The 25,448-nt window shown below is 41.9% G+C and overlaps 1 long non-coding RNA gene across 1 annotated transcript; it reads right to left on the reverse strand.

The window, feature by feature from the left end:
- Positions 1-15,615: 15,615 nt before the first annotated feature.
- On the reverse strand, positions 15,616-18,721 carry LOC121828652 (uncharacterized). Its single transcript, XR_013050488.1, has 2 exons — positions 17,047-18,721; positions 15,616-15,870 (listed from the first exon to the last, which is right to left on the reverse strand). It is a non-coding gene; the product is annotated as an uncharacterized LOC121828652 (long non-coding RNA).
- Positions 18,722-25,448: the final 6,727 nt, after the last annotated feature.

Below are 25,448 nucleotides of genomic sequence, written 5' to 3' on the forward strand. Positions count from 1 at the left end.
CTCTCCAGTTCTCACACCATCAGGGCTGGCTCACCTGTGTGTCCCCCACTGCCCACTCCATACACAGCAGGGTCAGCTCTAATGTGCTGCCTAGACAGGGTGCAGAGCCTGCAGGGTCAGCTCTAATGTGCTGCCTAGACAGGGTGCAGAGCCTGCTTTCCTGTGTGCGGCAGCAGGTAACGGGGGGGGGGTTAGTTCTCCCACTTTCACGATCCTGGGAGCTCTCTACCTTGCTACAGGTGGCAATGGGTGAGCAGAGGAGGGCATCTTCCTCTCACCCATGCCACCGCATGGCAGATGAGGGGCCCTGCTCTCACGCCCTTAGAGTCTGTTCACCTGCATCCCCGACAATAGGTTTAGCTCTACTGCCCTCGTGAGTTGCATGCAGGTGATGAGGGGTAGAATGAGGGGTGGACTATCTTTCCCAAGTGCGAGGGGGTGGAGCGGGGAGGGTGGTGGAGGGGAGCCCCCCCCCCAGAGGTGGGGCTAGCTCACCTGCCACAGTGTCCAGCAAGGAGCAAGGCCATCTACCCCAGAGCCAGTGCAGCCCTTCAGATTTCCACACGTGTGGTTCCTATGACACCAGCCATGGACATTATCACAGATCCCAGCTACAGCAGGACCAGGAACTCAGATATGCATGCCCTCAGCAGCAGCTTGGGCCCAGAAGTCACCATGGCCGCAATGGCAGCACAGGCCACCCAGATCAGTATGGCCCATGGACACCAACATGGTCCCAGATGGCTAACCAGACTCTGGACATCCGCAGAGCCCTCGGTGGTAATAGGAACATACTGACAATTTTTAAAATTTCTTGGTGGGCCTCTGAAATGATTCTTCTCAAAAACTATTTTATAAATATGTTAGTCCACATCAAAGACTAAGAAATTTTTTAACTTCTTTATTTTCTTAGCATTGAACTAAGAACTATTATAAGCAGTCTAATCACCTAGGGGCATGTTTATATAGCGTAGTTACTTTCTTAGCTATAATTAGCTCAATGTCTTTGCAAGTTATGTCTTGCAGGTCTTGGCACATCTGGCTGATCCAAGTATCAGCAGGGATGTCAGCATGGAGAACTTTTCTTGATGTCATTCAATCACAGGAAAGGGGTTAGGTAAGGTTATATTTTGTTCCTTCATTATTTCTGCCTCCAAACACTTTGTGCTAACTCAGAGCATGATAAATAATAATACCATGAAAACTGTGCTACCTGTGAGATATCTGGAAGAAGTAAAGGAAAAGAGGGGGATTGTCACTGATGAGTCTGTTCTAAGGTCGACAAAGCAGTGACAGACACACCATGACTTATTTTGTTATAACCGTCAATAAAATTACTAGTTAAAAAGACAAATGTTACACTGACTGTGACTGTGACAGAGCAAGCTTTCCCAGGGACACTGTGCATCTGGTTCATCCAAAGAGCCCCAGGGCAGGTTCCACACAGTCAGCCCAAGGGTTGCAATAGGTTAGGATGAGATTACTTCTTGGTACAAAATATAAGAGGAACTACTTTTATTGGCTTGACCTTCATCTGAATCAACAACCACAGGAAATAAGAAAGCTGCTATTAGCATTGGAGAGCTCCTTCCATCCATGTCTCTTTTGGAGAAAATGTTCAAAGTCATGAACAATTTCACTGAGCGGACTGAGACCAGAGAGAGGTGACTATTATTGCTTTATTCTCCCAATTTTAAGGCAAAGTAGAAAACAAAGTCATTAAAAGAAGGACAATAGTGTCACCATATCCATTAATCTGGTGACTGCTTCCCAGTAGGATACTTGGCACATCGATAATCATTGTTCAGATCAACATCGCATCCCTTCTACTAAACCCTACTGTGCATTCAAACAACTAAAGATGTGTGCTGTCTTTGGTACCATAATGCTGAACAATAACAACAAATCCCCCCCCCCAAATGAACACCCCAGACAAAAATTCCAAGAGCCATAAGAAGGGGGAGCCAGAAGAGAATATCAAACATAACTATTGACCCTGAACAACTTGAAGTAAAAGTTATCCATCCTCAACACTAAACCAGCTGCAATTCTCATGCTGTCTGGAACATGAGAACATCCCCACGAGACAAGAAATGGTCCCCAGATACCAGGTATTGGCCATGAGACAGAGGTACCTGGCTTACAAAGCGTCTGTGTTGGACACTTGAGATTTGGACTCCCAAGCACATATGAGCCTGACACTCTGCTTGGTACTTTTATACCAAAACAAGGTAAACAAAATGCCAATCCCAATGCCCCCAAGATGTGCAATTTAAAGGGAGTAATAGGTAAGTCAAGAATCCAAATGGGCAAAAGGCTGTCCATTATAAATGCCCTCAGTGCCAATGGCACCAGTGGAAGAAAAGAGGGAAATTAAGATAAACAGATGGTAGACAAAATAGACCATGATACTTAACACCTCCTTCCCAAGTACAAGCTACTTCCAGACCACTACGAGGCCCCCTATATATCACCAATTACAACTCCCCCTTTTTTTCTCACTTAAAGAAAGGAAGACTGTAGTGATAAAATTGCAGAGCAAAAATTAGAACTCGAGTTTCCTGGTTCTAAAACCTGTGAAATTCCCCTGAAATCTTGAGACTCTGGGAAAAGACAACTTGTCTGTCTTTTCTTATGCCCTAAACACTGCATATGTCTTCAGACCCCAGGCTTGTCTATTGGTAGTGAGGGAGTGAAGTCTGTAGGTTGGGAAGGAGGGTGTTCATAGGGACACATCAACTCTGGTGGACTGTCCCGGTATCTGTAGTGGTGACGGCCATTGTAGTTGACATGCTGACCAGGCTCACTCTTCTAAGAAAGGCTCTCAGTACAAGGGTGCTAAGGAAGACTAAGAAGAGAAAGACGGCTGATATCTGATCCAGGAGAAAGCCCTAGAAGTGAGAACTGAAAATTCGGTCTAATATTGAGTTGATATGACTGGCTAGCTCAGGATTCTCCACTTCAGGATGTCATCAGTTGACATCTAAGGACACAGTACAGGACAAGCTCAGCAGCAGCATGGAAACCCATGGGAACACACTGTTGTCAGCAAGCCAGGGAATCAAAGCATGGATACCTAATCAGACTTTGAAATTAACACTTCACAGGGGAAGATGGATTCTTCTCTCTTCTGGATGCTTACCTTGGCAGCAGACTCTGTCTTCTAATTGGTTGGTAATAGTCCATATCATGTCCTTCCTAGGAGGCTCTGAAGTCTCCTTAAGTCCTGATACAATCATGCTAATTTCCCTTTTTCTCAGTTTTCTGGGCAAGGCAATCTTACTCTGTTTTGTCTGGCTTTGCTTTTCATTGGTCCCCAAGGGTATTCATTAATTAGCCCAGTGAAGTATGTTAGTGGACTCGTCTCTTAATTTTCAGATTCTTTCTTCTAGTGTCAAGACTAAAAGCTGGCTGTCATCAGGTGTTTTGCCCTGAGGACAGAGCCTCAGTCTTCATGACATCACTAAGCTACATGTTAGAAGGTAGATGACTCAGAATAGCTGACAATTTGTGGCGTTGAGGCTTTTTTTTTTTTTTTTTTTTTTTTTAGAACTTGTTTCCTGTTGGTAATGGACCAAAGGAAGTTAGCTGTGCTTAGTTCGTCTGGCTAAAGCATTACTGCCCCCCAAACCAGACACACCCCTCAGTTTAACCTCTACCCATAGCATCCCACTTTCAGGGTCCCCATCCTTAACTATCACAGATGTTGTGAGTACAACTGCAACCGTCACTCCCGTGTGGTCTGCTCAGCTGTTCCATCCGCTGAAAATTTCTGTAAACTGGCATCTGACCTGGTCAAGCTCAGGGGAGAAGGAGAAGCAGGTTCTTCCTGAATCCAGCCAGCTAACCTGAGAAAAACAGCTTTTTGAGACAGCAATTGGACATCATAGCACTTTCTAGATACTGGTATGTGCTGAATGCCTTGGGAGCACCTCATACAGGGATGACCAACCTTCTGTATTTGCACCTTGGTTGCAGTATGGAGGCAAACAGTTGGCATGATTTGGAATCAGGAGGCTTTATTGACCTTTAGCTCTGCATCAGCTACAGTTTCTTCTCTGGTCTCTCACAGTGTAAACTGAAGAGATCTAACTCAGAAGCCTAGAGTGTCTCCAAGTCTAAGAATCATCTCTGCCAGATATGGTGGTGCACATCTTTAATCTCAGCACTTAGGAGGCAAAGGCAGGCAGATCTCTGAGTTCCAGGCCAGCCTGGTCTACAGAGCAAGTTCCAGGACAGCCAGGGGTTCACGGAGACACCCTGTCTTGAAAAACCAAAAAAGCCATCTGTGAAGAATTTGGCTCCTACAGCACATGGCCACAAATTCGTGTGCTCATCTCTTGTCAACAGGTATTAGCTGGATCAGAACCAAGGTGAGAATACTCAGGGTCCTCTATCTCCCTCCTGCAAGACTGAAGGCAAGTGAAGTTTATCTTGTAGGGGAAAGGAAGTATATCAACCTGACCCCACTCTCTGTCATAAGTTCCCCACTGAAACTTTTAAGGACAGCCCATGCCTAACAACCAGACCATTTTACCAAGAACTATGGTGGTATTTTATTTGTACTGAAATGCAATTTTAATTGTATGTTAATAAATAAAGTTGCCTGGGGGTCAGAGCTTTTAGAGCCATAGCAAGAGTGTGGCGGTGGTGGCGCACGCTTATAATCCCAGCACTTGGTAGGCAGAGCTAGGTAAGTCTCTGTGTGTTCAGGGATACAGCCAACATTGGAGACACACGCCTTTAAGACCTGGAGGGCTGTACATACAGGCAGTGATGAGGCAGTCACGTCTTTGGGTTTACAAGCAATGAGAAGGCAGAACAGAAAGACTATATAAAGACAAAAACACAGGAAGTAGGTCTCTTTTGGAGAGGTAGGACCACCGCAGGAGGAAGGGTAAGGTTTTAGCTCTGAGCTCTGAACTCTTGGCTTTCTTCTTTACATTGGTTCTGTGTTTCTTATTTAATAAGACGGTTGGTTACATCTACCAAGAACCACTTTACTATGCCTTACAGAGTAGCTTAAAGTATGAGAGATTTGGAGTCAATACGAAGTTACTGGAAACAGTCTTAATGACTTGAACCTTGAAATCAAGGTTGATACTGTTTTAGGTGTAATGAAAACGGGTAGGAGAAGGAAGTTTCTCCTTTTTTGCATGTAGATGTTATTTTTATGTTATAAGCATGGAACTGTGAGGGACATATTCTTGTTCCCATTTAACAAGTGAAAAAAAAAACAGTAAGGGGAGGGAGGCAGGAAGGGGGAGAACAAGGGAATCTGTGGCTGTTATGTAGAACTGAATAGTATTGTAAAATAAAATAAAATAAAAAACAGTTATAGGGCTGGGGAGGAACCTTGGTGGGGAAAGCTTGCTGCACAACCATGAAGAACTGAGTTCAGATCCTCTAGCAACCACTTAAAAATCCAGGAATGGTAGGTAACATGCCTGAAATCCCAGTGCTGGGAAGGGAGACAGGAGGATGTTGGTGACTTGCCTTGCCAGCCAGCCAGTTTAGTAAAATTTGTGAGGCTTAAAGTTCAATGAGAGATTGTGACTCAAAACATAAGGTGGATAGTAGTTGAGGATGACAATGAATGGTAACTTTTGGCCTCCAAAAAGGCAGGTGTACACACACACACACACACACACACACACACACACACACACACACACACGACATTCTCTAATTCGTACATTTTAAAAGAATCAAAATTCTAAAAAAATCAAACTAACAAAGTATTCTTTCCTTCTGAGGTCAGCTGTGGCCTCAGGCTCCAGACAACCATTGGCAATCATTTGGAGTCAGGCTTAAAAAGGAAATTCAAGTTGTCAGTTTACCCTAGGGTCTGCTGAATGGGAGCTTTCCTTCTTAGTGTTTGTGTGCCCATTCTCCCAGAATGCAATTTTCTGTTCAGATAAGCATCCAAACACCAAATGCAAGCATTGTTTATCACTATAGCATAAAAGAGACAGAGGGGCAAAGCTCTGGGTCTTTTGCCCATTGTACATTTTCATTGTACACGGTAGTTTACAGGAAGTCATTTTCATATGACTGCATATTGTACATTGAACATACTCTTCACTGTCCTCTCCTCCCTCCTCTTGCTTCTGCCTCCCTCTGCCTGTTGTTCCCCTAGACAGCTTCATTTCTGTTTTTATACCATATACACATACATGATTTGATGAATCCATATAAAATCTAGGAATCACATACAGGAGAAAACACATGAAATTTGTCTTTCTGAGACAGGCTTAACTCACTTAACATGGTATCTCCAGTTAAGGCTGAAAAGGAGATACATACATACGTGAATCTTTTCCTTATCCATTTCTCCATTGTCGGGTACCTAGCTTGCCATCACTTAAGTATTGTGAATAGTGCTGTAATAAGCATTGATGTATACGGACTTTGTCTTTTCTTGTATTTTCTTTTCTTTTTCTTCCCTCTTGGTTTTTTTGAGACAGGATTTCTCTGTGTAGCTCTGACTGTCCTGGAACCAGCTCTATAGATCCATCCACCTGTCTCTGACTCTCAAGTGCTGGGATTAAGGGTGTGCATGTGTCACGACCACCTGCCCAGCTAGTACTTTTTTTATTTGTGTGTAGACCTGAGGATTGAACTTGAAGGACTCAAGCCCTCTACCTAAGAGTTATATCCCCATCCCAATGTCTAGTTTTTCAAATGCATATGAATCACTCGGGGGCTCCTTACTCACTGATTCTGGAATTTAGTCCTTCTCTCTTAATTTTTCATTAGTTTCTTTATTTTTTATTTCTTTGAATTACATTTTGGGAAATTTGGGCAGTGGGCATTTCAACTCAAGTGTTCTATGTGAATTCAAGCAATTGTGACTTTTCCTCTCTTTGCCATAAAATAAAGATGAAAATTATAAATTTTATACAATTCTTGCAAGGTTCAAATGGTACAATACACATTAAATCCTTGGAATTGGGGTAGATAGTGAAAACAGGTATGTACCATTGGTCTTGACGTTGACAGCAGAGGATTCTTCAATGGTAGCTGGCTGTCTCAGACATTTTCAGTGAGTGCTTAAAAGAAAGATACTTAAATTGGACTTAATGAATCCGTGTCATTACGAGAGCAAGAAAGAACCAAAGGCTAAGCCAGCAATTTCCAGTCTGGATTGCAAAGCCTTTGCAGAGCCTGCAAACCCAAACGTAGAGTAAGTAAAACATTTTACATGTATGTAGATGCAATTGTAATTAACATGCAAATTCAGATAAGGTCGCTGCTGATGTTGGCCTGGGAAAACATTGCAAATGCCCTTTGTAGTATATATAAAACACTAAAAAAAAAAAAAAAAAAAAAGGAAAGGGGGGGGCTGGAGAGATGGCTGCTCTTCCAGAGGACCTGGGTTCAATCCCCAGCACCCACATGGCTGCTCACCACCATCTGTAAATGCAGCTCCAGGGGATCCAACACCTTCACATGAACACATATGCGGGCAAAAACGCCAAATACACATAAAACAAAAAAGAAGAGAAATAATTTTAAAAAGAAAAGAAAAAGAAAATCCTTGGACTAATGTCTAGCCTGTAGTAAGTACTCAATAAATGTTAGATATACTAGTATTTCTCCAGTTCAGTTTTATGGTTCACTTCCATGTCACTCACTATGCTCCACGTAGCCCATGGAGTCTTACTCCAACAAACTTAGTTTTCATTTCCGTCTTTTATAATTGATTCTCTTTCCATATTATGTCACCCTTAATTCATTAAATAGTATTTTTGAATACCAGTGACTAATTATATCTCTAAATATATAGATATATTTGCCCCTTTATCTTTTAAGTTCTTCAGTTTATTCTTTTATTTATTTATTTATTTATTTATTTATTTATTTATTTATTTATTTATTTACTTATATTATTTTTGGTTATGGAAAATTCCCATCGTACGCTGGCAGGATGACTCTGGGGTAAAAGCCTTTGCCGCCAAGCCTGAGATCCTGAGCTGGGCCTCTGAGACTAGAAGGAGAGAACCTCCACTCACATGCTGTGGCACCTCCCCCGCCCCAATAGATTATAAATATGTTAAATACTTAATATAAAACAACTGCTCCGCCGGGCGGTGGTGGCGCACGCCTTTAATCCCAGCACTCGGGAGGCAGAGGCAGGCGGATCTCTGTGAGTTCGAGGCCAGCCTGGGCTACCAAGTGAGTTCCAGGAAAGGCGCAAAGCTATACAGAGAAACCCTGTCTCGAAAAACCAAAAAAAAAAAAAAAAAAAAAAAAAAAACAACTGCTCCAAATTGTTTACGGCCTCAGATGCAAGCCCTTCTTTTGCTGGCCTTGTTTGTGTTCTCTTTGCATATTTAGAGGATTAGCCATGAACGTCTTATGGCCCGGAGAATGTTACAGCTCTCTTCTGGGTCATGGTTTCCCATATCGACTCTGAGCATGCGTAGTGCAGGCCATAGGCCTTGTGCTATTTTTGTGAGAGGAGAATTGGCTGCTGTAGGCAACGCCATGTCACCGAGCATTTGGGGTTATCACAGCTGTTGCTCCTCTAGCTCAGGGTCTCATGCTAGCTGTTCAACTCAGTATTTTGAGGTTCCATCAGCTGACTGCAGGCAGACCGCTCCGATCCTGATCATCCTCTGACCTTCTGTTAGAGCCACCTTCTTAGACCTTTGTTATCTTATACATTCTGTCTTTTTTTGTTGTTGTTGTTTTTCAGCTGCTGTGGTGATTTATCTCTTCCCATACTCATGTTTCCACATACTCTGAGTCTCAACTCTATTCCCAACATTACAATTCGTTTAACAACACAAGACATTCTGTACCAGAGACATATAGGATCAAGTTCATCTTCCTCTCTGTGCTACCAGTTTTATGTCAACTTGACACAACCTAAAGTCATCCAAGAGTAGGGAACCTCAACTAAGAAAATGCCTCCTAAGATTGGGCTGCACACAAACCTGCAGGGAAAGTTCTTCATTAGTGATTCATGGGAGAAGGCCCAGACCATTGTGGTTGATTCCACTCCTGGGCTGTTGGTCCTGGGTTCTATAAGAAAGCAGGCTGAGCAAGCCATGAGGGGCAAGCTGGTAAGCAGCACTCCTCCATGGCCTCTGCATCAGCTCCTGCCTCCAAGTTCCTACTTACGTTCCTGCCCTGACTTCTTTTGATGATAGACTGTGATGTGGAAGTGTAAGCAAATCAACCCTTTCCTCCTCAAGTTGCTTTTGGTCATGGTGTTTCATCACAGCAATAGTCACCCTAACTAAGACGCTTCCCTACCTATACAGTCCCACATTGCACAAGCTTTCAGCTCTACCCATCATGGTCTTCCCAAAGCCCACTGTCTCCCCAAGCTACCCATTTCCTCCATGACCTTGCTTGCAAGAGACATAAGACCAGAAGATTATTTGCTCTTTGGCAACACCGGTCTCTTGGCATGATAGTGAGTCTTGAATCCAAAAAGGGGAAGGGGCAATCCAAGTGCCAGGAAGCAAAAGAGATTACCGTGTTCACACAGATCTCAGCTCTCTGCCACTCTCCTCTGGCTCCATGACTTCCTTCTTAGATTTGCTCCCTAATACCTTAAGGCTATAGGTTGGATATAGCACTGCAGAACATGTTAATCATCATGACACTTGCATGGTAGATATGTTTTCCTTCTTACATACTGTGGACTGGATTTAGTAACTTCTTCTTCCAAATATATATAAAATTTTCATATGCATATATATATATATAATGTTCTCATACATACACACACACACACACACACACACACACACACTTCTCAAGATGAACTGATTCATATAGTTAGACTTGCCGCTTTCTTCCGTGATTCATTTCCCCCTTTTCCATATGCTCTCTGCCTACATAAATACCTTTAGCCTGTTCATTAATTCCCTGGTAAATATATTCCACTTTTCCCTCTGTTCCTTTTTCCAACACTCCAGTTGCTTTTAGAAGTTTTAGCTCTAACCTTATGCTCTCTGTCTCTCTAGCCCTGCAGTGATTGTCACTATCTTTCTGTGTTTCTCTTTCCCCAAAGTCTTGTAAAATATAACATACTGCAAAGCAGTGGTGTTCCTGAGATTTAGCATTTGGGATGGCAGATGGGGTGGTAACAAATCTGCTCATGGGGGCTGGGTATCTCCCCCAGCACTCCCAAGCCATGGCATACATTTGGAATTAAAAATATTAAAGATAATGGAATTAAAAGCCTGTTATCTATTGGATCCACTTAGGAACAGTTGGAAAAAAGCAAACTCTACTGATACATAGTCTAACAGAACTAACAAAGTGGGACATCATGCCCTTGGTTAATAAACAGGCATGGGAGCGTTAGCTTTCGTGGACTCACTACAATTCAGCCATTGGAGCAGAAGGTGCTGGCAAGGGGGAAGCGCCAATCCACGAAGCTGAGGTTGGCTGCCAACCATGTTTCATTTAGACTCTTTTCTTAGTCTGCTTTATCACTGACTCTCTCCACCCACACTATTCACAGACCATTTTTAAAGAAGACAAGGACAACTGTTGCTTAATATCGGTGTCATCACTGTCGATTCTACATATCCATCTAGACTGTCCACTTTTTTGAGAACATGGACTGTGCTAACCTGTTCAGTTGGATGCCAGAGCACGCGGTAAGAAGGGAGTAACATATTAACAGAGAGCTTCCCACCTATGAGCAAAGCATATTGCTGGTCTTTCATGTACAAATTCTCACATGATTGTCACAGCAACCTTTGTCCGCAGATGCTAAAGGAGAAAGCCCGGAGGTTGAATTACTTTCATGGAACCCACAAAGCTATAAGACAACCAGCACACAGCTGCAGTCTTCTTGACTTGGAAGCTTGTGTTTTCACAACACTCTGTGCTTCTCAACGCCAAGAGATTGCGTGATGAACAAAGAAGGACCAGTTAAACTTGAACCAAGGCTTGCAAAATAAACAATGTTCTCTTAGCAGTGGAGGTGGAAAATCAGAATGTCAGTAAAAAGAACAACATTGAACTCTATATTTAAATTTCCAACAATAAGATTTGTTTTTTAAAAAAAGTCAACAGTGACAACTCCTCATGATACCAACAGCCGTATTTGATTACACAGGCCCAGGTCAATGTCAAACAGATGACTGCTGTACATTTAGAGTTTGAATCAAGAGCCTTTGAAAACTAAATGTCTGGCCAACAATCCAATTCTTTGCTCCAAGTACCAGTGGAAGCCAGAAGTAAACTTTATTGTTGATTAACCAATATCAAACACTCCCTGAGGATAAACATGGCATGGGTGCTATTGGGTTTTCCAGAATGAAAATCAGACTCCAGCTCCAGCTTTCTTCATGATGTAATCTGAGTGGAGCTAGGGAATTATAGAAGCACTGCAGATGGTACAGAATATCCTAATTACAATTCCAAATTGCACTAGATGCTTTTCTAAATAGAAAAAAATAAGTAAATTAATTTAGAAGGACATATAAAATTGCAGTCATGGGGAGATAAATCTTTCATTAGCAAATTATTCCATTTTGCCTGGCCACTTATCCATAACTTTTAGATCACCAAGGACGCACTCGCTCACACACACACACACACACACACACACACACACACACGCACACACACACACACAATTTCTATGGCTCATGAAACAAGGAAAAGCATTTCCATTATAATCTGTTTCTTTTGAAGAATTCCCTGAGGAGCCTTCCTGAAGTTGAGGCAAATCAGCAGATACAAATACATCCATTTACAATCTCCTTGGAAACTAGAAATTGCTGGCAAATTCAGGTAACAAGAAGCAAAATGTTTTCTCCAGGTTCACTTGAAAAGAGAAAAATATTGTGAAAAATTCAAAGGCAGGTATGTACTGAATGGTAGAGTTTGATGTGCTATTCTCTAGGGGACTGAGTTTTCATGCACCAGAGAGATAGTTGCTGTGCCAAGTATCCGTGATGTGCCATCCATATGAAATAAGCCAATGAAAACTGATAATAAAGATGGCTGTGACTGAGAGCACTCTTGGCTGGGAAAGACACTCCGATAAGTGCTTTATTTGTCTTATCATGGGTTAATTCTCACAACCACTACATTGTTTTCTTTATTCTAAAGAAAAAAAGGAGGGGAAGCTGGAGGCTCAGAAGATAGGGTCTCTCCTAAGGTCACACAACTAGTTAAGCGATGAGGCTTAGTGGAGTAGAATGCATGTGTAATGACACAATCCTACAGATACAACTGTGTGGTCAGTAGGACCACCTTAGTGTTCCCTCTTCAGTTCAGGGTAACAGTGAATACCAAGCTTTAGAAAACATTGAGAGGAACCACAGTCCCAGCCACATCAGAGCATCACTGAAATTCCCTAAAATAGAGATGATGGAACTGTTCCCATAGGTCACATGGCCATCCCTGTGACCACTCTTCATGAGTCACTTCTGCACATCATAAGGACAAAAAAAATTCTCAATGAAGAAACTAAGTTATTTGTGCTCTACCACTAGACGGACAGAGAGATGAAGAAGCGTACTGACACACTCATGCACACACAAATGGAAAACACAGATTTGTTTTGACAACCTATTATACTACAAAAATATTTATGAATGTAGCTCCAGCAAAGTTGCAGCCATCTTCCAAAAGCACACACACACACACCCCGCCAAAGGCTGCTAGATTTGAGGCAGGTGAGAACACCCCCTCAAAATGAGCGGCCCTCAGGCTAAGTGGGAAGCCTAAGAAGGGAGTGTCTGCTTTTCCATTATCAGGATGCTCATTGATGGTCTTCGCACAGAACACCCTGAGTTTTCACATCCACTGTTAAGTGACCACCATTTATTTTGCAATCAGAGCATGGAGCTGGCAGAACTGAAGTGTCTTGGCAGCTGCAGAGACAAAACTCAACTGAACAAACAGATTCTTAAGTGATGCTTAGATGGAACAACTTGGACATGGTTCAGATTTTTTTAATTCATTTAAATGTGTGATTGAATCCTGCTCATTACCCTCTCAGTGGTAGATTATATATTCAGCTCTTTATTGTATAATAATATTGAGGGTGGAAAATAAAGGTACAATATTACCAGCTCTTCTTATTATAGAAAGGAGAGCAGCTTTGTTTAGTTGTAAACAATAGTCAATAAACGCATATAACAAGTTAATTTTTCACAGCAATCTATAGCCAGAACTTGAAATATGCTATTTTGTTCTTTGGTCCAAATTTCTTAAGATAAATAATCCCTTCTGTACAGTAGTCAGACTACGGTCTTGGAGTGCGCAGTGTGAAAAAGCATGTAGGCTCTCAGTATCTGCTTAATGCAAACTAATGACAGATGACTGTGCCTGCCCTTCTCTGACCTTCCCAAGCACTGCCTCTCTTCACTCACTGAGTTCTAGTCACTTTCTTAGTCCATTTTCTGTGACTATAACTAAATGCTACAAACTGGGTGGGAACTCATAGAGAAAAGGTTTGACCCACAGTTATAAAAGTCCAAGAACATGGCATTTGGTGAGGACCATCCTGCTGGGTCTTGAGATAGTTAAGGGAATCACTGATCCCAGGGACACGTTACTTTAAGTCAATAGGTATTTTGCCAATAGAAATACGGTTTGGTGACTTTCAGTATTGGATATTAGGAAATTAATTCTGATGATCTGGTTAGTCATCATGTAAGGTCTTAGATGTGGAAGAAAAAGGCAAAATTATCAGAGTCATAGATCTAAATTGGAAGGCTTGGAGCCATGGGCAACATTAGAACTCAAACCACCATTGTTAGTTTTGAAGACGTAGGAGAATTATAAGTCAAGAAGACAAGTGGCCTTTAGAAACACAAGGTTTCAACAGCAAGCAAGAAAAAAAAAAAAAAACGGGACAATAGCCTTTAATTGCAAAGGAGTCAGTTCTACCAAAAACATAAATGAGCCTGTAAGCCAGCTCTCAACCAAAGACTGGCTGTAAAAGCCTTGGCCTTAGTCTATGAGGCCAAGGCAGAAAAACCTATTGAACCCACAGGACTTCTGACTCAGAGAACCATGAAGCCATACATAAATTTGTGATGTTTAGCCACTACATTTATAGTAATTTGTCTTGCTACCAAAAGAAAGCTATCCAAAAATCTAGATCCAATTCATGTATCCAAAATACCCAACATGAATTCAGAAACATGAGTCCAGAGTTCTAATCACCGAGTCTCCTTGCAATCCATAGTCTACCCATTTTGTTATTAGCCGCACATGTCTATCTGCTCAAGCTGTTGCTCCTGCTATACCAAGGCTGAATCAAACCCAGTTCCTAACTCTTACACCATTTAGCATTGCTCAAGAGGATAATTCACTTAGGGGCATCCAATGGTCACACCACCCTTCATATAATTATATAGTATTGTCAAATGCCATTATCATTTTCTCTCCTGTCAAAACTTTAGGCTTTTCATGAACTAAAATCATGTCTCCTTTGTGTCTGTTAAAACATGGAACAATGAATACACTGTAACTTTCCTAAGAATTTACTCACTTTACTCTAAAAATGCTCAAATGAATATTTTTATATGCATTTTCTAAATCCCTACGATGAGAACATTTAAATTCATTTTTGCAATGTAGTCAATATCCACTTGTATCATAGACTAAATGTACAGAATCCTAACAGGTGTGACCCAGTGGCAGGAAGTACTTTATTTTGTTTATATCTGTCAGTTGTGTGGGGAATATGGACAGAGTTCTTAGCAAATGCCTACTTTTCCATTTTATCCTGTGTCTGAACAACATGAGAATAACAGTCCTATCATGTGAGATCAGTTAATCACCTTGGTGTTAGGGTTAAATACCAAATGTTCCCCCACAGGTTCATGGATTAAACACTTGGTTCTGAACTTGAGGTGCTATTTTAAGTGCTTGTGGGAAAATCAGGAAGAAATAAATCATCGCATGTTCCCATTGCCATGATATTCTGAAGCACCATGGGCTCAGAATCAATATCACCATCAACTGTGGACTGGAACCTCTGAAAAGATGAGCAAAATAAACTCTTCCTACATTTTATTACTTCTTTTTGGTATTTGGTCACAGTGATGTAAAGAAAACAAAACAAAAAAAAAGCCCACATTATGTCAGAGAAGTGGGGCTGTTGCTGTGGTTGACAATATGGTTCAGAAGTTTTTGTGGGAGAAATCCGAAAAGTTTGGGCATGTGGACTGGGGGAGCCCTAGAATAACTTCACAGAGATTCATGGACAGTTAGGGCAGAGGCTCAGAAGAACAGAATGCCTACAGGAATGCAGAGGGTGAAGGTCAGGCTCAGGAGCTTTCAAATGGGAGGGTGGAGTCTACTTTGAACTAGACTAGACGCCAGGCGTGTTACATTCTGGCAAAGAACATATCTACATGCTGTTCCTGGCCTAAGAGTGTGAAGTTGAAAAGTAATAGCAGAGGGCATTTCAAGACATTCCAGCACTTGGGAGGTGGCATGGCTGTTTCTGGATTGGCCAAGTTTATAGAGAGAATCGGGAACCAAAAGTACACTGGAAAGACGTGAAATTTGAAGAGTTTGGTCAGCAAAGCCCGTGTGAAGTTGGGACCAAGGAAAACATGGTGTCCTTGTCAGGGTTATTATTGCTGTGATGGAACACCATGACCAAAAGCAAGGTTTTTTATTTTTTTTATTTTATTTTTTTTATTTTTTTGCAGGGGGAGACTTATTTGGCTTACACTTCCAAATTGGCATCCATCCCTGAAGAAGTTAGGACAGGGAATCAAGCATTGCTGGAAACTGGAGGCAGGAGCTGATGCAGAGGCCATGGAGGAGTGCTGTGTACTGGATTGCTCCCTGTGGCTTGTTCAGCATGCTTTCTTTTTTCTTTTGATTTTAAACTTTTGAAATTCATCTTTTATTCATTCTTCTCTTTTAAAGAGAAATCATTCAACCAAAAAGAAAATGAAATTAAGATACTTGGATAAAAAACTCCCAATACAAATCTATGTCTATAAAATTACAAAGGAGACATAGAGGGACATGGATGGATGATGGATGGATGGATGGATGGATGGATGGATGGATGGATGGATGGATGATGGATGGATGATGGATGGATGAGTAGATAGATAGATAGATAGATAGATAGATAGATAGATAGATAGGTAGATAGGTAGGTAGATAATAGATTTGTATCTGAAACTTTTCTATGCTCGCCCAGCACCAAGGTCCCACAGCCACTTATAAATTCTTATGTTCCACCTGGTCCTGCAGCTGCTCAGACCCAAGTAAACACACAGAGGCTTATATTAACCAAAACTGCTCAGCCATGAGCTCAGGCTAATTACTGACTAGCTCTTACACTTAAACTCAGCCCATTTCTGTTAATCCATATGTCTCCACGTGTTCTGTGGCTTTACCTGTGTGCCATTACATGCTGCTCCCTGGACAGCAGGCTGGCATCTCCTGACTCAGCCTTCTTCTACCCAGAATTCTTCTCTCTCTTATCCTGCCTATACTTCCTGCCTGGCTACCGGCCAGTCAGCATTTTATTAAACCAGTGTACAAATGCATTATTCCGGGCCGGGCGGTGGTGGCGCACGCCTTTAATCCCAGCACTCGGGAGGCAGAGGCAGGCGGATCTCTGTGAGTTCGAGGCCAGCCTGGTCTCCAAAGTGAGTTCCAGGAAAGGCGCAAAGCTACACAGAGAAACCCTGTCTCGAAAAACCAAAAAAAAAAAAAAAAAAAAAAACAAATGCATTATTCCACAGCATAGATCTAATAAAAAATATGCTATATTTTATATTTTAACATTGATAATTGTAAAATTCTTCACTAAAAATGTCCCAGAAATTATTCAGTTTAAAGGGCCAAATCTTATGTGCATTATACCTCACTGAGGATGTTAAAAAGTGAAAGAACAATCATAGAGAGAAGTTATAGAAAATTCATTGCCAGTAAATCTTCCTTGAAATAAATTTTGGCAACAAATGCTTAAGCAGAAGAAAAATAATATATATAAGAAATTTTGTGCCTCCTAAAGAAAATAAGATATGTAGGAATGGACAAATATGGATTATCTTTCATAATTTATGTAAAACATACCTCCATAAGGTGACATCAATAACTGTAATGTTTGTCACATATTGATACTTAAATGTCAAGAGCATCCAATAGGAGGAGAGCCACTAGAAACTGTTCCCGTAAATGGCTAGTATCGCATGGAGGATAGCATCAATGGCGGATGAAGAATCTCTGAAAATAGTTAGTTAGCACAGATGTCACAGAAAACAATAGATGATTTTAAGCAATGAAGTAAAAGTAACATAAAAATAGGTCACAAGTTGAAAAGTCAAGTTATGCTGGTGTGTTTGCCTAGCAAATGGATGTCTGTTTTTCAGTTTTCCTTTTTCTTTTTTAAATACTGAGTCTGCAATTTAGTCTCAAAAGAAACCTGCTTTTCTCTTTTTCTTTCTTTCTTCCTTTCTTTCTTTCTTTCTTTCTTTCTTTCTTTCTTTCTTTCTCTCTCTCTCTCTCTCTCTCTCTCTCTCTCTCTCTCTCTCTCTCTCTCTCTTTCTTTCTTTTTTAAATTTAGAAAGGATTTAGAAACCGTTCGGCCCCATACCAGACCTCAATGTCAGGCTGTCAGGAGTTCCCACCCCAAGCAGCTGCCTATAACAGTTTAGAACAATCTTCTTGCAACCTTGAAACTGTCTTTGAAAACACCTGGTACATCTTGCTGACAGCCAGCAAGGGTGGTTCTGTCCAGGACTGGTCCAGGCAGCAGACCCAAAGGCCATTCCAGGAGAACTGGACAGAGCCCTGGGCCAGCCTTAGCCCTAGCCTCAACATCCCCTGGCTGCTGTCCCTGGGACCTAGCTGACACTACCTCAGCAGGCCAAAACCAACGCAGCAGAAGCTGCCTGGGTGCCTTCGGCTCCTGGCTTCTCTCCGAGGCTGGGGTTCAGGGTGCTCAGTCCTCAACTGTTGAGGATGAGGACTGTGGAAGCCTGGTTGTCAGGGTGCATGCTGGCTGGGTGTCGTGGAGGTTTGAGGTGTAGTGATCAGTTCTAATTTTGTTTTTCTTTACTCAGCAACTGAGAATTACAAGAGCTTTTGTTGTGTTTCTAGTGGGATGAATGGTATCATTAATGAATTCCCTTTGGAGTTACAATGTGTACTGAGGAAGACGGTATTTTGTTTTCCTCATTTTTCTTTTATCTTCTGTAACCAAAATGTGCAGGCCATACCTCAGTAAACATGGAAACTTTCAACCACATAACCACAGGCAGACTGGACAGCACTGTTTTAAGGGGCCATGTTTTCTTTTGTTTTTCTTGTTAGATTATCAGTATATTACGGGGGAAAACAAATTCCATGTGGGTGTTCTCTGAAGTTCATTAATTTTTTTTGACCAGATTTTAGATTCTCAGAATAAATGGCTTTTTTCTTGTACTTCCTTATCACGATACTCTTAAGTTTTGTCCAGAGTTCCTTGAAGTCGTTAGATCCATCTGCAGAATTAAGGCTTCCATAGCTGTCTCCTAGATGTTCTTCTTCTTCCCAGACTCCATGATTCCATTTGCTGATGTCTCCTGTCCTTTCTTGGTTTGTTACATAGGTGCGAAGCTGTCTTTGGATTGTTGAAATCTGTCTTTCAAGCCTCCCTGGAGGGTCTCTGGAGCCTCTGGGACAGGAGGGTTCCACCACTGTCCTCCTTAACCTCCCTCGCGTGGTGCCAGAACCCATGTAGGGGGACCTCCTGAGCCTCTAGATTCTAGAGTCTGGAACTTGGGGAAGTTCTCATTCTAGAGTCTAGAATTTAGGGAAGCCCGGAGGGCAGCTGCCCACCAGGCCTTGGAGTCCTACCTCAGCCTGCTTTCCTACAGAAACCAAGACTGCCAGTCCAGGAGTGGTCTCACTTACAATGGCCACTCACACATCAATCACTAATTAAGAAAATGTCCTAAAGCTTGTCTACAGCTGGATCTTACGGAGGCATTTTTCTCTCTTGAGGCTCCTTCCCTTCCAATAACTCAAGTTTTATGTCAAGTTAACGTAAAACTAGCCAGCACACATAGTTTCTGAAGAGATTAGCACAATTAAAATGAAGCTAAGTATGGGCTGGAGAGATGGCTTAGCAGTTAAGAGCACTGGCTTGTTGCTAGAGTTTTCCTGCCTTGCCCACAGTCAGGACAAATCTTTGTCACCCGCCAGTCCCACAGCCGCTCAGACCCAACCAAGTAAACACAGAGACTTATATTGCTTACAAACTGTATGGCCGTGGCAGGCTTCTTGCTAACTGTGCTTATAGCTTAAATTAGTCCATTTCCATAAATCTATACCTTGCCACGTAGCTGGTGGCTTACTGGCATCTTCTCATGCTGCTGGTCATGGCGGCGGCTGCAGTCAGTCCTTCTGCCTTCCTGTCCTTTTATTTCTCCTCTCTGTTAGTCCCGCCTATCCTTCCTGCCTAGCCACAGCCGATCAGGTTTTATTTATTAATCAATCAGAACAACTTGACATACAGACCATCCCCCAGCACAGCCAAGTGCAGACCATCTCAGACACCTGCACTCAGGCCCATGGTCCTAATCATCCTCTATACGGACCTGCTGGGTAACGCCACAAAGAACCCAAGAAGGGCTCCCACAGGACATACAGAACATCCCACAGCACTTCCCCTTTTCTTTTTTTAAAAAGGAAGGTTTTAACTTTTACACATCTTTAAAGCCAGCTTGGTATATTTGGGAATTTGGGCGTAGCTTCTCTTACTACTTCCTGCTGGAGGGGGGCGCAGTATCTTATGGGGATACAAAGAAAATTTTAGGTTCATGGAGTAGTCTGTGAGACTGTATCGTCTGAGCCAGTTGCCTTGAAACGATTCTGGATGTTGGATCATCTGGGCCATGGTGTCATCGGAGACCTTTCAGGGGGTCTTGGCTGGTCAAACCTGATGTATCTTAATCTGGAACAAACCAATAGCCTCTGGCTTTCTGTGAAAACAAAAGCAGAGCCTCTTTTCCAAAGCAACATATCCTTACATCTAAATTTTGAAGTCAAGGTACCTTTAAAATATACATTTTGGCATAACTCAACAGCCTTTGCAATCAAATGTTTTTCTTCAGCTACAAATATCAAAGAGAACATAATCCAGATTCTCTGTGTGATAGCCATCTTTATGTGGCTTATTTTTTATATTACTTTTACTTTCTCTTTAAAGACTTTATTTTTTAAACTTTCTATTTCTTTATATAACTGTCTATGTTCCTTTTCCTCTCTCTTCCAAGCCTATGTACATTTTTACACACATTGTAAAGCATTTAAAGTCTTGTTCCATCTGAATCTGTCTTATTGTGAACTTATTGCTTTAAACTGTAGCCTTCTAAGCCTGAAACAGCTCTGTGGCTGCTGGCTCCGCCCCCTTCAATTTCCCAACTTGGCGGTGGTACGTTTTCCACCAGCTCTGGGAGCCATCAAGTCTCAGAAATAGTGGGTCTACACTTTTATCCAAGCAGCGTGTAGCCCAGAAACCTCTTTTTTTGTTTTGTACTAGCAAAGGCTAAATCCGCCATGTAGCTTAATATTCTATCTGCAGAGGCCTCATTCCCATCATACTGCAGGTCAAGCGCACACGCCAGGAACCCGCCAGTAACTCAAACCGGCAGCTGCTGCTCATTTGAGAGAGACAATTAAGAAGCTGTTTTTAGTTCCATTTTAGAATCTTTTTTCTCAGGTTTTAGGTACAAACTCTTGCCCCACATTGGGCGCCACTGGCTGATCTTCCAGAAGACCTAGGTTCAATTCCCAGTAGCCACATGACAATTCACAACCATTTGAAACTCCAGTTTTAGGTGATCCACTGCCCTCTACTGGCCTCCATAGGAACTGCATACAAGTGCTGTACTGACGTGTGTAGACAAAACACTCATTCACCTAAATAAAAACTTAAACAACAAAATGGAATAGGAAAAATTCCTTGGAAATTATTCAAGTCTCAAGGATATGAAAATGCCATTTGAAAGATCTCCCTTGAGAAACATTACATTGAAATGGAGTGTCTCCAGTGTGCCTTACACACAGATGCCTACGAACTTGTTTGCCTAGTGTTTATTTCACCGTGTTCAGCCACCTAGGCACTAAGAGTCTGTGCCGAATAGGTAACCACTGGAGCTGGTTGAAGATTTTGATGTCCACAGTTTTGAAGACATGCAGAATTCAAAAGTTAAAGAGTCCTGGAAACTCCCTCCAGACTTCAACAAAAGGCCAAGGAGGCTAGGCAACTGTGGTCAAGTCAGAATCCATGCTGGGAGCCTCTAAGGCTGCAATGGGAAGCTGTGAGGACAGAAACAAAGGTAAAACGGACACTCCAGGAATGTGGAGAGTCTGCTGAGGAAATGCACAGGCAGTGGATGCAATCAGTCCAAGACAGGACTGAAACGAAAAAACTCAAGGAACCAGGCTGCCCGAGTCCCATGTATATCCCTTCACACCGCCACATTCCCAGGATGATGATGGACATCCGGACGATGATGGGCTACTGGATCCAATATTTCTCCAGCTTTCAGTTTGTTTCAATCTCATTCTCTTCTCTGTTCCCATTCTTCTTTTTGGGATGGGAATGTTAACTTTGTGCCATTGTATCTTAGAAGTATGCAAATTGTTTTTGAGTTTACATAGACTCATAGCTAAAAGTTTACTTGAGTCTCAGATCTTTAAAACTATTGGAACTGTTAAGACTATGGGGATCCTTGATGTTGGATTAAATGCAATTTACATTATGAGATGGCCATGGGCCTTTGGTAGCCATGGGTGGAATGTTATGATTTGAATATGAAATGCCCCGTGCAGTCTCGTTGCCCTTCAGGGGTTATAGATGCTAGGTGTTGAGGGAAATGTCCAGAAAGTGCAGCAAATGCCTGCCAGCAAGTGCCCACTCCAGGTCACCTGCTCAGGTGAGCCCACCCCTGTGCTCCCAGGCTGACCTCATTGGTCGCCAGCTAGTGATGCTATTTGGGGAATAGTGGACATTTTAGGTGGTAGAGCCTGCCAGGAGGAAATAAATCACTGAGGGGATGCCTTTGAAGACTATGTCTTGTCCCTTGCCTCTCCTAGCTCTCTCTCTCTCTCTCTCTCTCTCTCTCTCTCTCTCTCTCTCTCTCTCTCTCTCTCTGTGTGTGTGTGTGTGTATTCTGTGTATGTGTGTGTATTCTGTGTATGTGTGTGTGTGTGTCTCTGTCTTTCTGCTTCCCATTCACTATGATGTTAATCGCCTCCTGTGCATGTCCCCACTACTATGATATTATGACCCTGCATCAATTCAGCCAAAGACTAAGAATTTCAGACCTCTGAAGCCACGAGCCAAAGTATACCCATCCTCTTTTGAACTGTTTCTCCCAGGCATTTTGTCACAGTGATGAAAACACTGACTAATATACTGAATGGCAGCAATATTGTATCTCATTGCCCAAGTGGTGCCCCAACCTTCTGATGAAGTGGATAAACCAGACAAATAACAAGATATCAGCTCTCTTCTCAAAAATAAGCTCACACGCCAGTTACACACACACACTCACACACACACACACACACACACACACAGCTTCAACTGAGAGTAACAATAAGTGAAGTTGTCATTAGTTGCTTTAACATCAGAGGGTCTCTAAGTATTCTTACACATCTTTAGTCTGTGTGCTTGATTAATTTATCTTGTCCACCACCATACTCTTGGACTATAAAGAATGTTACCACGTATTACTTAATGAATTGAGAGTATAGATGGTACTTGATGGCCCATTTTGATTGACAAGGTTGACTTGTCATGATCTGACTCACATGCAATTGTGTGAAAGTGATTTGTAGCTAGTAGAAACTGCTCCCAGGTCTGAGCTTTGATCCCCTCCCATGCCTGTGATGTGTCGAATGATATTCTTTTGCAAAACTGAGTGGCAGCAGGGAGCTACAGCGCCCAGCTACCCACGTAATCACAAGGGTAAGCCACCCATAACTCTACAGTGCACCACGTTGCCAGCATTTGAAGGACACTTGTTTTTGTGACCCATCAGATCTGCAGAACACCTATCTTTATGTGCATTAGGTAGATAGTCAAGGGTGTATTGTAAAATAAGCTTGTGTGAGAGTTTCCCAGTTGCAGGTTCATTGATGTGGGTGTTGTGAGAATGATTGAAGTACGTTAGGCTGAGAATGAAGACCTGAAAGATTAGGTGTATTAAATACATTTTCAACTTACAATACCTAAGTCTAAGGTGAACTTATCAGATATGACTTATTTAAATAACTTTAATCCCTTTTCATTTGGATCCATACTTGTTAGCAAGTACCTACTAATAAATGGGTATAAAGCATCTGCCTATCTATAAATAAACTCCCACTTTCCACAATAGAGAAAATTTAAAGTTTACATCTTGATACTGAGATGCTTGGATTGATTTTTTTTTTTAAATAAAAAAAAATGACTTCTACCAAACCCTGACATAGCCCCAAATGCCAGCACTCAGGAGCTAAGCCAGAAGGCTTGTTAGTTTGAGGACAATTTATGCTACATAGTAAGACCCTGTCTCCCCTCATCCAACCCCCAAAAAAAGAAAGAAGAGAAAAGAAGGGAGAGCAGCAACAGATGACATAAATTGGCAGAGAACATTTAAAATTATAGTCCTGACCGAAAGGATTCTTTGCTTTGCTCTTGGGCAACCAAGAAAAACTGAACTCTGTTTTAGATCTCAAAAATGAAACATGACAGTGCTCAGTGTTTACAATCCAAGTCAAGATATAATTTTGTTAAAAACCAGTCCAAATTGAAAAGCTCCAAGAATGCCTTTAGTAGAACAAAGGGGGAAAAAAACATTGTTCCAGTGCAAATTTATTCAAGGTGAAAGAAAGTTGTGCCTTGGGCAAGAGAGCTGCCAGAAATTTGGGAGATTTCTTGCTAATGTCACTAAAGCTTTTAGCCTTCACTCTTTGCTTTCCTGATAGCCCAGTCCCCTGCTGTTTCCTTCCTTTTGGTGCCTGCGTCCACTGCCGGTTCTGTTCAGCTCAGAAAATGAGGTACCTTGAATCCAAATGAAAGATCAACTTGACGCAAATTCAGCATTAAAGACCTGTTTCAGAGAAGGGTAACCATATGTCTGTATGACTCGACTGTTTCTGGGGCTCATTTATAGAGAAATAACTGTTTTCAATCAATTTCTCAATGTTAGAAATTTTACACCAAGAATTCAGGCCCATCAAGTGGATTTTTAAGTTGCTTTAAGTAAAGAGGTAGAACAAATTCTTCTGGAGAAACATACAGGGCAGGGTCTCTGTGTTGTTCTCATGTGATGAATATGTTCTTGGAGGTCAACTGTCAGGTGTCGGGTCACATAGAATAGTCCAGGCTCCTTCGGGAACTTTCAGCCCTCTCCTGCTGTGTCTGTACACAATAAGACTTGTGGTGATATTTTATTTGTGCTGAAAGAGCCAATGAGGGCAGAAAAGCAAGGCATATAAGCCTGGATAGACAGAAAGTCATTCTCTTTGGAAGCTGTGGAGTTGTTGAGGTGAGATTAGCTGGTGGCTTTCCATATTTCTCTGATTTCTCTAAGGCTTTAACCCAAATTTCTGGCTCCATGTCATTTATTTAATAAGACCATTTAGAAATTGTCTACAAAGACTCTTGAGGAACTGGAACAAAATGGTTATGTGTATATTTTGCATTTATGACTGGCCAAGACATGCAAATGAGTTGGTTCAGCAACTCATGGTATTATTTCATGAACTCACAGGATGAAAAGACCATCCATTCCATCTTTTGGTTCTTCTCGGGTAACATGAAAAGCAGAATGCGCCTTTTTTTTTTTTTTTCTGATAATGAACATCACATCCTTGCTCCAAGACCACCCAGTGTGAGGCTAGCTTTATGAACACGGACATCAAAATACAGTGGTTCCGTTTTCTGAAGAAACCATTGTCAGGTCTGTTACAAGTTTGTGTTGCAGAAGAAAGAACCATCACCCTGCATTGGCAGAAGTTTAAGAATTTCTTTCAGTTGTTCTTCAAACCCAGAACCCAAGATAATATGTCAACAACCAGATCCTGAAGCTCCTTATACATAGTTCCCAGGATATGTTGAGATAGCCTGGTGTGATCTCGATCCCATTAGCAAGTCCCTGCGGTTTAGAGATCCTCCCCCGTCACCCAACATCAGCCCATATGTGAACAAGGCAGATCATTGACTCCTTAAGAACACAACACCCACATAGCCAGTTCTCTACAAAGTGAGCAAATAAGAACTCCTTCTCCATTCATGCCTGTGAACTCTGGCTTAATGTGTTCAACTACAGGGGTGGGAAATGCTGGGGTTTTGTCCAAAGCATTTTCCACGGCTGCCAGTGGCTCTCTGCCTTCCGAATTGGTCTGATACTTTGCTAAATTTCAATCCTGTTCATCATTCCTTTTTATTGACTTCAAAGAAATGTTATCGATGAATTAAAACTGCAAATGAATATTAT

Source organism: Peromyscus maniculatus, chromosome 4, assembly GCF_049852395.1.
Source record: "Peromyscus maniculatus bairdii isolate BWxNUB_F1_BW_parent chromosome 4, HU_Pman_BW_mat_3.1, whole genome shotgun sequence".
NCBI classification, from domain to species: domain Eukaryota; kingdom Metazoa; phylum Chordata; class Mammalia; order Rodentia; family Cricetidae; genus Peromyscus; species Peromyscus maniculatus.